Here is a 13,648-nt window from a genome sequence, read left to right on the forward strand (position 1 = left end):
GAAAAAACATCCTCTTAATTTAGTTCTGTTGTTGATCACTATGCTGCTCCCTTTTCTCTTGCCTTATTTTCCCTCATTCCCAGAAACTCGCTCACCATGTCCAGTCATACCATTCCCTCTGATACAGACGCGCTCTTCACTGTCTTCAAAAAAAGAACCAGACCTAAATGGACAGTCTATCTAGTTATTCGTTAAAAGGTCGAGCTCTACCATGTCAAACATTTCCATGCCTTTTTCTTCTCATCGATTGTTTGTACTTTTCCAGGATCATCGTGGAGCCCAACAACAGCACACTTCTCCTTTCCATCGTAACTAATTCATTTAACCTGACTTATGCCTCCTCACTTTGCAATGCACCGTACCTCCAATATCAAGTGAGAAGAGCTCATGAGTTTCTTTATCTCTAAGACTAAAATCATCCATGCATCAATGTTTGCCTTTACGTCCTCTTCCCCTTGGCATTACTTCTGACCTTCCTCAGTTTTCCTTTCGCACAACTCCTAATCTCCTATCTCGTCTTTTCTAAGCCTTTCTCTTCCATAAGACCACTGTTATGGGCGCCTAGTCAGCTCTCAACAGTGGCTAAGAGATGGGACCAGAGCCATAACTTTTTTCAGACAGTGCGGAAAAATCGGTTCGTTCCAGGAGTGATAATATAAGAAATAGGGCTTGGTTATTTTATAAACAAAGCTTATTAAAAGAAAAGAACACAATATTTAAATGTTTAAACTTCAACTCTAACAATAATAGATGATTTGCAGTTCCTGAACCTTAACACACCAGTTCCCATTAAATAGCACTTCAATAGAACATGCAGCTCTCATTCCACATACACAGTCAGACAAGGATAACCGTAAAACGTTCTATAGATATGTCAGGAATAAAAGAATGACTAGGGTAAGAGTAGGGCCATTCAAGGACAGTAGTGGAAAGTTGTGCGTGGAGTCCGAGGAGATAGGAGATGTGCTCAATGAATATTTTTCGTCAGTATTCACACAGAAAAAAGACAATGTTGTCCAAGGAGAATACTGAGATTCAGGATAATAGACTAGAAGGGCTTCAGGTTCATAAGGAGGAGGTGTTAGCAATTCTGGAAAGTGTGAAAATAGATAAGTCCCCTGGGCCAGATGGGATTTATCCTAGTATTTTCTGGGAAGCTAGGGAGGAGATTGCTGCGCCTTTGGCTTTGATCTTTAAGTCATCTTTGTCTACAGGAATAGTGCCAGAAGACTGGAGGATAGCAAATGTCGTCCCTTTGTTCAAGAAGGGGAGTAGAGACAACTCCGGTAACTATAGACCAGTGAGCCTTACTTCTGTTGTGGGAAAAGTCTTGTAAAGGTTTATAAGAGTTAGGATATATAATCATCCGGAAAGGAATAATTTGATTAGAGATAGTCAACATGGTTTTGTGAAGGGTAGGTCGTGCCTCACAAACCTTTTTGAATTCTTTGAGAAGGCAACTAAACAGGTGGATGAGGGTAAAGCAGTTGATGTGGTGTATATGGATTTCAGTAAAGCGTTAGATAAGGTTCCCCCATGGTAGACTACTGCAGAAAATATGGAGGCATGGGATTCAGGGTAATTTAGCAGTTTGGATCAGAAATTGGCTAGCTGAAAGAAGACAAAGGGTGGTGGTTGATGGGAAATGTTCAGACTGGAGTCCAGTTACTAGTGGTGTACCACAAGGATCTGTTTTGGGACCACTGATGTTTGGCATTTTTATAAATGACCTGGAGGAAGGCGTAGAAGGATGGGTGAGTAAATTTGCAGATGACACTAAAGTCGGTGGAGTTGTGGCCAGTGCGGACGGATGTTACAAGTTACAGAGGGACATAGATAAGCTGCAGAGCTGGGCTGAGAGTTGGCAAATGGAGTTTAATGCAGAAAAGTGTGGGGTGATTAATTTTGGAAGGAATAACAGGAAGACAGAGTACTGGGCTAATGGTAAGATTCTTGGTAGTGTGGATGAGCAGAGAGATCTTGGTGTCCGTGTACATAGATCCCTGAAAGTTGCCACCCAGGTTGAGAGGGCTGTTAAGAAGGCGTACGGTGTGTTAGCTTTTATTGGTACAGGGATTGGGTTTCGGAGCCATGAGGTCATGTTGCAGCTTTACAAAACTCTGGTGCGGCCGCATTTGGAGTATTGCGTGCAATTCTGGTCGCCGCATTATAGGAAGGATGTGGAAGCATTGGAAAGGGTGAAGAGGAGATTTACCAGAATGTTGCCTGGTATGGAGGGAAGATCTTATGAGGGGAGGCTGAGGGACTTGAGGCTGTTTTCGTTAGAGAGAAGAAGGTTAAGAGGTGACTTAATTGAGGCATACAAGATGATCAGAGGATTAGATAGGGTGGACCGTGAGAGCCGTTTTCCTCGGATGGTGATGTCTGGCACGAGGGGACATAGCTTTAAATTGGGGGAGATAGATATAGGACAGATGTCAGAGGTTGGTTCTTTACTCAGAGAGTAGTAAGGGTGTGGAATGCCCTGCCTGCAACAGTAGTAGACTCACCAACACTAAGGGCATTCAAATGGTCATTGGATAGACATATGGACGATAAGGGAATAGTGTAGATGGGCTTCAGAGTGGTTTCACAGGTCAGCGCAATATCGAGGGCCGAAGGGCCTGTACTGCGCTGTAATGTTCTATGTTCTATGTTCTAAAGGCAATGGGTGGGATTCTCTGAAATGGCGGTGACGGTGTAAACACTGGAGCGTTTCACGGCGGCGTAAATGGGCCCATTGGCCCAGCGATTCACTTACCTGAAGGGGACTGGCTGGGAACCGGAGTGCTCCTCGCAGCTCCGGTTGCCGATACGGGGCCCTGCAGTTCCATCCGCGAGTCCGCGCATGTGCGCGGCGGCTGCCTATGGCGGACTCGCACAGCAAGCCAGCCCCAACAACCTAGGCACCCCAAGATCACGCACGCCCGCCGATCGGTGGCACCCAATCGGAACACTGGCCGTCCTGGAGGACCCCCCTGGTGACGGATTTCCCCCCCCCCCCCACCAGGGTGGCCGCGGAAGCCGGCACTCCGAGTGCCCGCCGGGTGGAACCATGTTAGAACCAGACCGGCGGGAACTCGGCCAGCTGCCGGCGCAATGGCCCCCGCCCGGCGTCGCATCAACCGCACTTGCGCAACTGGCGGCGATCTTCGATCTGCGGAGAAACCCCGATCGCGGGTCTGACGCCACATTCTCCGCCCCTGCACTGAGCGCAATTTCGGCTCGGAGAATCCCGGCCAATATTTGCATTTATGAAGCAATTTTTCTTCCAATATGGACATTCGTTCAGAATATTATTCCAAAGCCTGTCGTGGTGTCAACATTCATCACCTCTCTCGGTTGATTTCCAAAGCCTTCTCTAGTAACTGTTCAAAACAGGATTATTTTTCTGTCACTCTTTCTCTAAGCTCCACCTAGCCCCTCAAACAAAGTTCTCTGAGGTTTCCAGACTTGAACCCATCATCGTTATCTTGGCTGTTTGATGGCCCACTCCTGCTTATATAAAAGAACAGAACCGGGCTATTTATTGTGGTGAAATGCATCACTGTAAATACACAAGGGGTTAATGTAAATACACTATGGCTAAGTAAATACTAAAGGGAGCACCAGAGACGTCATGACATGCAGACATACAGTTAATGAACACATAGAATGGGACACGACCAATGGGCAGTCAAAACACCCAGAGGTGACACTACCACAAGGGGGCATTACACAATCCATATATAAGGACAGGGCACATATGCTCTGTCTCTTTCCACAGGCGACACTTAGAGAGTAGGACAGGGGCAGATCAGAAGCATCACACCCACCACGTGGCTTAGAGCAGACTGGTTAGTTACTATAGCAAGATTAGCAGGAGAGTCGAACTCATAGAGAACTGTGCTAATGGTTCAATAAATCACATTGAACTTACTTCGAAGTCTGGAGTATCTTTTGGTTAAAGCTGCATTGAGTTGCAGCCTGTGTTATCCCAGAATACATAACACAACATTGATACGCAACTAACCTCCTGTTGACAGACAAAGAGGCCATCACACTCTGTAATAGGCTAATGGCTGGTCAGACAGGAGTGTCCGAAAGGACAATGAATCTGGGGAATCCAGTGTATTCCCAGTAATGAATTTAAGTCTAACTAGGGCAATGTAACTCAGCCAGGCGTGAGTGTATCCCTCTGACTCTGTGATAGCAAACTTTTTTCTCCTAGGTCTGTTTATTCCCTAAGTTGCCTGCTGCATCTTGGATCTATTTTCTGGACCAAAGTTCCTAATATCTCCCTGACGTACACCACCTACGGTTCCATGATTCCTTTCCCAACATGCTTCTGATCATTCAACTAGCCCATAAGTAGCTGACATCGTCAAAGTCTCCCATTTTTCAGGTATCATCCAGCAATAGAGCTATTACCATCACCCCGTCCTCAGCAATATACCCTAGATCCATCTGCCCCCTCCATCTAGAGTCTGATATCTAACCTCTCTTTCCTCTCCAAGATCCTCAAATGTATTGTTGGAACCAATTCCTTGCCAATTCTCCCAAAACCTCTTGTTTGAATCTCTCTACCGCTGGTCTCCTCCTTGCTCACAACTCCAAGCCTGCTCTGGCCAAAGTTATAATCAATATCCTCTGATTATGGTCAGCACAGTAGCAAGTGGGCAGCACGGTAGCATAGTGGTTAGCACAGTTGCTTCACAGCTCCAGGGTCCCAGATTCGATTCCCGGCTTTGGTCACTTCTGTGTGCAGTCAGTACGTTCTCCCTGTGTCTGCGTGGGTTTCCTCCGGGTGCTCTAGTTTCCTCCCACAGTCCAAAGAGGTGCAGGTTAGGTGGATTGGCCATGATAAATTGCCCTTAGTGTCCAAAAAAATTAGGTGGGGTTAATGGGTTACATGGATAGGGTGGAGGCATGGGCTTAAGTAGGGTGCTCTTTCTAAGAGCCAGTGTCGACTCGATGGGCTGAATGGCCTCCTTCTGCCCTGTAAATTCTATGATGCATTATTCCTTCTTATGCTCCACAACCTCCTCTGAAGTATTTGGTCAAACTTACTACCATTTTCCCCTGCCTCCTCTAAACTATACAGTAGTATCCAATTGTCATTAAATGGTTCCCCTCCAACCTGACAAAAGGCATCTAGTTCAAATGCCCTAGCAAAACTGGAGTCAATGGGAATCAGATGGAAAACTATCCATTGGTTGGAGTTAAACCTAGCAGAAAGTGGTTCTGGTGGTCAGCCATCTCAGTCCCGGGACATCACTGCAGGAGTTCCTCAGTGTGGTATCCTAGGCCCAACCATCTTCAGCTGCTTCATCAGTGACTTTCCTTCCAACATAAGATCGGATGTGGTGATATCGCTGCTGATTGCACAATATTCAGCACCATTTGCGACTCCCCAGACACTGAAGCAGTCCATGTGAAAATGCAGCAAGACCTGAACAATATCCAAGCAGGGCTGACAAGTGGCAAGTAAGATTCGCGCCACAACAAGTGCCAGGCAATGACCATCTCCAATAAGAGAGAATCAAACCCTTGTCCCTTGACATTAAATGACATTATCATCAGTGAATCCCCCACTATCAACATCCGGGGGGTTACCATTGACCAGCTGAACTGGAATAGCCATATAAATACTGTGGCTACAAGAGCAAGTCAAAGGCTCAGAATACTGTGGCGAGTAACTCATGTCCTGACTTCCCAAAGTCTGTCGACCATCTACAGGGCACAAATCAGAAGTGTGATGGAATACTCCCTACTTGTCTGGATGAGTGCAGCTCCAACAACACTCAAGACACTCAACACCAACCAGGACAAAGCAGGCCACTTGTTTGGCATCCCTTCCACAAACATTCACTCCCTCCACCACCGCTGCACAGGAGCAGCAGTGTGTACCATCATCAAGATGCACTGCAGGAACTCACCAAGGCTCCTTAAACAGTACCTTCCAAACCCACCATCTCGAAGGACAAGAGCAGTAGATGTCTGGAAACACCACTACCTGGAAATTCCAGGGCAAGGTCACTCACCACCCTGATTTGGAAATATATCGCCATTCCTTCACTGTCGCTGGGATGCAAAATTCTGGACCCACCCCCCTCTAATAGTACAGTGGGTGTATCTACACCACATGATCTGCAGCGGTTCAAGAAGGCAGCATCACGTTCTCAAGGGCAATTGGGGATGGGCAACAAATGCTGACCTAGCCAGCGAAGCCCACATCCCATAAAAATGAATTTTAATAACGATATGTTAAAACAAATTACATCATGCGTTTGCAAGCCAATAAAAAAAAAAACTTTAAAAGAAAATGCTCCGGATGGTATTTTTCAGCCCTTCCCATTGGCGGAATCTTCCGGTCCCGCCAAAGGTGCTCCCCAACACCCCCCCCCCCCCCACTTCTGTGGCGTGTTCCTCAGCGGCGGGACAGGCGAGCCACACAAAACACTGTAGATATCAACAAGACTGGAAGATCCTCTGGTGAGCTGTGGGGAGGGGGGGCGTGGGAGAATTTCACCCTCTGAATTTAAAAATATTCCCATCTCCGCATCCGTAATGTCCTTGCACAACTCTCTTGGTGTAGCCTTGTAGCACCCCCCCCCCCCCCCCACTGCCTTTTCTCTGTTGACTTGGTCTTTCATGCATCCTCCTTTCCCTTTTGTTCCACCAAGTGGAGCCGCCCGCCACCCTGACCCTACTCCTTGGGACTGACTTCTTTTACAATTCTGTTTCGCCGTTTCTCTTTTCACCTATAAAAATCTTCCATTTTGATCACGTTTTCAGTCCCTCTCCTATCTTTCCTCCCATGGCTCAGTGGCAACTCCTTTGTCCCCTTTCCTCCTCTTCTGTAAAGCACCTTGGATTGTTTGCTAATGTTAGCATAAATGATGAAATGCCTCACGTCAGGTGTCGTTGGGGTGTGTGGAGATCGTTTGTCGGGCAAAAGAAAACCTTGTTGCGATGAGCTTGGATAGCATTAAAAATTCAGGAAAACTGGAAACCAGACAAAGGCTTGGAAAGGGATAGCATATCTCAATTCCTCTGTTTTTTTTTGCATTATTAACCCATTTGTGAAAGTCAGGTTTTGTGCCACATTTATATACACAAAATTGTGCCCTTGGGGGATTAATGTTCAGTAGTTGGGCTGACATCCTTTGTTGTTGCTTTATGAAGGGTGATTTATTTTGTAGCTGGTCCATTCTGTGCCTGGCAATGACAGGCAAATGTGTAGAATATTCAATTCCCAGAACTGATATTCCTCAGCTTCAAGAATAATTAGCCAAAATAAAATAAAAACATATGTGCTGAGCTCAAACACTGCGTCTGTGGCGCTCCAGGTAAATGGATCGGGTTAGAGGAGCATTTTTAAAAAAAGTCGTTCTTGTATTTTAATTCTGCTCCCGTTTATGAAATCACTCAGGCACATAGGGCAAGTATTCCCTTTGTAAAATTAATGTGATACATTTTGGTGTGACAAATTTGTAAAATTAGATCCATTACATGCAGTCACATAGTTAATCGGTGGTAAGCTAACAGCAGATTTAAAAAAGTGATGGCCTGCCCAGTTTGTATTTACTTGTTCAAAGATAACAAATAATTTTAGCAAATGGAAAATTAAATCTGCTGAAATGATATAAACAGATTCATTAAATGAAAAATTCTCTTACAAAATATCTTCGGTAGTCATTCTCCAGAAGTCTAATGGGCTGTACATTTTGTGTGTGGGGAAACACACATCAGCTTCATTCTGCTTCCTGCTGCGAATTACGTCACCATCTCAGCTAAATATTTAACCACACAAAGTGTGAGGAAGTGTATTTGTAGGTTTAGTTAATATTGGCCACACAAATGCTCCAATTTTAAAATCATAACTTTTTAAATTATGTATCACTGGTTGGTCCCCTGGGGTAATAACACATGGGGATGCATGGCCAAGTCTAATTTTCAAGAGAAAGTAACAATAAAAGGTGGGGAATAATTCAACCAGGCACTGAAGGAATATATTCTGTCCTTATTTTTCTATGTCTATTATAAACTCCTGTGTCCATATTTGTAATGGATACTGTAATTGCATCCTGCTGTCACTGATGGTGCAATAGCAACTGTTTGCAAACATTGGAGTCCCGATTGGGACAGAAAATGGGTGCAGTAATTGCAATGCAGGATGATCCCACGCTCATTGCTACTGATGCAGGCAGTCTACAAACCTTCCTGCTAATTTAAATGAATGTGGCATGCCGGACACTAAGCACTGCTGAATAGCTGTACATGGAGGGGGGGTGGGGGGGTAGGCACAAAGGGCTAGCACGAGTTAAAGCTGGCCGAACCTTTTAAAAGGGAGGTGCAATGTGGTGAAGCAACTGCTGGAAGAGATGCTAAGTGATTTTGACATGGGGAGCTCCCAACAATTGAACAACATGGCAGAGATCGGGCTCCAGGTTTTTCAATGCTGCACTGGAATGTTTAGTGCAAGAGGTAAAGGAGAGGAGACATGTGGGGCAGGATTCTCTGGCCTCCCAGCTGATTGTTTCTTGTCAACTGGAGGCAGGGCACCGTTCACTAGCGGCGGGATTCTCTTGCTTCTCCACTGCCAATGGGATTTCCCATTGCAATCACCCCATGTCGCCGGAAAACCCACGGGGGGGGAGGTGCACTGCCAGCAGGACCAGAGAATCCCGCTGCCAGCGAACGGCTGGAGAATTCTGGCCGTGATTTATCCACAGGGAACTAGGAGGCCAACCAGAAACTTTGCAAAGGCATTGGGACCAGATCGATATGGCAGTCAACAGCAGGTGCTAGCCCCGAGAACTTGCAATGCTGCAAAATGTTCACCACATTCATACAGGTGGTCAAGGTCAGAGAATGTAACTTCAAATGCCATATCCTACCAACTGCGTAACTGGCCTCACACAATTCGCAATACACAACACCATTATCACTCGCAATCTACATCAATTATCTTTCATATCTAACATACCTTCACCTCACCCTTCTACAGCTGTGAACTTTGCACCGAGCCATAGTGTGCGTACACAGCCAATGGAAACAAAGTTGAACCATGTCACATCAGACAAACAAATTGTACCACACTAACTGACACACTCCCTCTCTCATAGTCATAGATGTCTAGAGGAACAAAATGTAAGTGTAAAAAAGTGTAAAGTTGCCATCGGCCCAGATGACCATAGGCTGCCCCTCTGAGGAGGAGAGTTAACTGGTGGTTATTTAACCCGAGGATCACCACACCTCAGGTGAGGGGCAAGGTTCTCCTCCCCCTCACCCACCTCCACCCCAGGTCTGAAGGTAACAAAAGCATGGATGAGGGTTTCAGCAGCAGAAGCGCTGAGGTGGGAAAGAGGCTGGCGATGTTACTGAGGCGGAAAGAAATGGCCTCGGTGATGGTACAGATATGCAGTTCTCAGATCACCCCAGGATCAAATGTGACACCGAGGTTGACAACAGTCTGATTCAGCTACAGACAATTGCCAAGGAGAGGGATGGAATCAGGTGGTGAGGGAGTTGATTTCAAAAGAGGACAAAAGACAAAAGCTTCGACCTTACCAATACCTATTGGAGGCAATTTCTGCAATGAGAGCTCAGACTGGAGGCATGTCAATAAGGAGCCCCGAAAAGGTAAGTCAAAAGTAGTTTACTTCCTCCTCACAGCTAAGTGCAGCAACGAAGCAACACTCCAATTCCCGGCCGGGACCATCCTGTGATGTCGGCTCCCCCTCAGGCCGGCTTTTATCTTGGGGAATTAACGAACCCTGTTGCTGGGCTTCCGCCCCTCAGGGGGGAGCTTGTATTCCATGCGTCCCACAGGGAGATCGATCGGGTCGTCCCCGTGGGTCTCATGGGGTTATAACAGCATGCAAAGTCAGCTTGTTGTCACTGAAACTCAGACTGCTGTGACCATCAGGGTTCAAAGAGGCTTCCAGGGTGTCATGGCAGCTGGCATCTCATCGTCCGCCTGATTTCTAGAGTTACCGAGGCTTTGTCCAGATGATGTCGCAGGGAATTCCATGCAACCTGAACCTCCTATCCCCTGTCAATGTGACCCCATTTGTCCTCCCACTCCACCATTCACCAGTGCCATTGCTGTTGCCTGTCAGCCAGTCGAGAAATGCGACTGCCCATGTTGAGACAGCACAGATTGGAGCTGGGTTTTCTAGGCACGGAGTTCCTTGAGGTTGTTCTCCAATCTCTTCACCTGAAAATCAGAAACCTAGGGCGGGATGCTCCCTGAATTGGCATGATGGCCCGAACCCGGCGGCAAAAGCGCCACGAATCACTCCGGCGTCGGGCCCCCCCGAAACGTCGCGAATTCTCCGGATGGGAATGGGGTACTAGCAGCGTGACGCCATTCGCGATGGCGTAACCCCTCATGGACGGGCGCGCGGCATCACTGCACAAAATACGCCCCCACGGAGACACGGCAAAATGGCCACCAGCCGCGCAGCACAAATTGAGAGCCCCCACAGCCTGCCCCCCATTCTCCTTTCCCCATCCCCCTTCCCGATATCCCCCCTTCCCCCATATCCTCACTTCCCCATATCCCCCCTTCCACCATATCCCCCATATCCCACTTCCACCATACCCCCACTTCCCCATATCCCCCCTTCTCCCATACCCCCTTCCCCATATCCCCCCATACCTCCTTCCCCCATATCCTCCCTTCCCCATATCTCCCTTCCCCCATATCCCCCTTCCCCTATATCCCCATTCCGCCATCTCCCCCCTTCCCTCATATCCCCCCTCATATGGGGAAGGGAGGTATGGGGTTATATGGGGGAAGCGGGATATGGAGGAAGGGGAGTATATGGGGAAGGGGACCCCCTTGCCCCATATTCCCCCATATCCCCTTCCCCACATCCCCCCCATATCCCCTTCACCAAAGTCCCACTTCCCCATATCCCCCCCTTCCCCGATATCCCCCATATCCCTCTTCTCCCATATCCCCTTCCCCATATCCCCCCATATCCACCTTCCCCCATATCCACCTTCACCCATACCCCGATATCCCCACTTTCCCCCATATCATCCCTTCCCCCTTTTCCCCTTCCCCCATATCCCCCCTTCCCCATATCTCCCCTTTCCCCATCTCCTGCCATATCCCCCTTCCCCCATATTCACCTACACCTATATCCCCATATCCCCTCTTCCCCCATATCACCCCTTCCCCCTTATCCCCCTTCCCACATATCCACCCTTCCACCATATTCCCCTTCCCCCACATCCCCTTTCACACATAACCACCCTCACCCCTTCCCCATATCCCCTTCTGCCATATCCCCCTTCCCACATATGCCCCTTCCCCCATGTTCCCCCTTCCCATATCACCTTTCCCCCATATCCCCCATACCCCCTTCCTACATATCCCCTTCCTACATATCCCCTTCCTACATATCCCCTTCCCTCACATCCCCCTTCACACATAACCATCCTCACCCCTTCCCCATATCCCCTTCCCCCATGTCCACCTTCCCCCATGTCCACCTTCCCCCATGTCCACCTTCCCCCATGTCCACCTTCCCCCATGTCCCCTTCCCCCATGTCCCCCTTCCCCCATGTCCCCCTTCCCCCATGTCCCCCTTCCCCCATGTCCCCCTTCCCCCATGTCCCCCTTCCCCCATGTCCCCCTTCCCCCATGTCCCCCTTCCCCCATGTCCCCCTTCCCCCATGTCCCCCTTCCCCCATGTCCCCCTTCCCCCATGTCCCCCTTCCCCCATGTCCCCCATGCCCCCCTTCCCCCATGCCCCCCTTCCCCCATGCCCCCCTTCCCCCATGCCCCCCTTCCCCCATGCCCCCCTTCCCCCATGCCCCCCTTCCCCCATGCCCCCTTCCCCCATGTCCCCCTTCCCCCATGTCCCCCTTCCCCCATGTCCCCCTTCCCCCATGTCCCCCTTCCCCCATGTCCCCCTTCCCCCATGTCCCCCTTCCCCCATGTCCCCCTTCCCCCATGTCCCCCTTCCCCCATGTCCCCCTTCCCCCATGTCCCCCTACCCCCATGTCCCCCTACCCCCATGTCCCCCTTCCCCCATGTCCCCCTTCCCCCATGTCCCCCTTCCCCCATGTCCCCCTTCCCCCATGTCCCCCTTCCCCCATGTCCCCCTTCCCCCATGTCCCCCTTCCCCCATGTCCCCCTTCCCCCATGTCCCCCTTCCCCCATGTCCCCCTTCCCCCATGTCCCCCTTCCCCCATGTCCCCCTTCCCCCATGTCCCCCTTCCCCCATGTCCCCCTTCCCCCATGTCCCCCTTCCCCCATGTCCCCCTTCTCCCATGTCCCCCTTCTCCCATGTCCCCCTTCTCCCATGTCCCCCTTCCCCCATGTCCCCCTTCCCCCATGTCCCCCTTCTCCCATGTCCCCCTTCTCCCATGTCCCCCTTCTCCCATGTCCCCCTTCTCCCATGTCCCCCTTCTCCCATGTCCCCCTTCTCCCATGTCCCCCTTCTCCCATGTCCCCCTTCTCCCATGTCCCCCTTCTCCCATGTCCCCCTTCTCCCATGTCCCCCTTCTCCCATGTCCCCCTTCTCCCATGTCCCCCTTCTCCCATGTCCCCCTTCTCCCATGTCCCCCTTCACTCCATGTCCCTCTTCCCCACATCCCCATTCCCCCTTCCCCCATATCCACCTTCACCCAAACCCCGATATCCCCACTTTCCCCTATATCATCCCTTCCCCCTTTTCACCCTTCCCCCATATCCCCCCCTTCCCCCATGTCCACCTTCCCCCAGATCCGCCATATCCCCCTTCTCCCATATCCCCCTTCTCCCATATCCCCTTCCCCATATTCCCCTTCCCCCATATTTCCCCTTTCCCAATATCCCCCTTTCCCCATAACCCCCCATATCCCCCTCCCCCATATCCACCTTCACCCATACCCCCATATCACCCCTTCCCCATATCACCCCTTCCCCCATATTCCCCCCTCCCCCATATATCACCCTTCCCCCATATATCACCCTTCCCCCATATCACCCTTCCCCCATATCTCCCCTTCCCCCATATCTCCCCTTCCCCATATCTCCCCTTCCCCCATATCCCCATTCTCTCTTATCCCCACCCCCATATGCCTCCTTCCCCAATATCCCCATTCCCCTTCCCCATCTCCCTCCTTCCCCTAGATCCCCCTTCCCACATATTTCCCCATATCCCCCTTCCCCCACATCCCCCATAACCCCCTTCCCCATAACCCCTTCACCATATCCGCCATTTACCCTTCCCCACATCCCCCCGTATCCCCTTCCCCCATATCTACCCTTCCCCCATACCCCCCTTCCCCCACATCCCACCATCCCCCATGTCCCCTTTTCCCCAAATCACCCCATATCCCCTTCCCCCATATCCCCCATATCCCCTTCCCCATATTCCCCCTTCCCCCATATTCCCCCTTCCCCCATATCCCCCTTCCCCCATATTCCCCCTTCCCCCATATTCCCCCTTCCCCATATCACCTGTTCCCCCATATCCTCCTTCCCCCATATCCCCCTTCCCCCATATCCCCCTTCCCCCATATCCCCCTTCCCCCATATCCCCCTTCCCCCACATTCCCCCTTCCCCCACATTCCCCCTTCCCCCACAACCTCCTTCTCCCCTTATCCCCCCCATCACCCATATCCCCATATCCTCCTTCCCCATATCCCCTTCCCCATATC

The sequence above is a fragment of the Scyliorhinus torazame genome, chromosome 4 (genome assembly GCF_047496885.1).
Source record: "Scyliorhinus torazame isolate Kashiwa2021f chromosome 4, sScyTor2.1, whole genome shotgun sequence".
Lineage (NCBI taxonomy): Eukaryota > Metazoa > Chordata > Chondrichthyes > Carcharhiniformes > Scyliorhinidae > Scyliorhinus > Scyliorhinus torazame.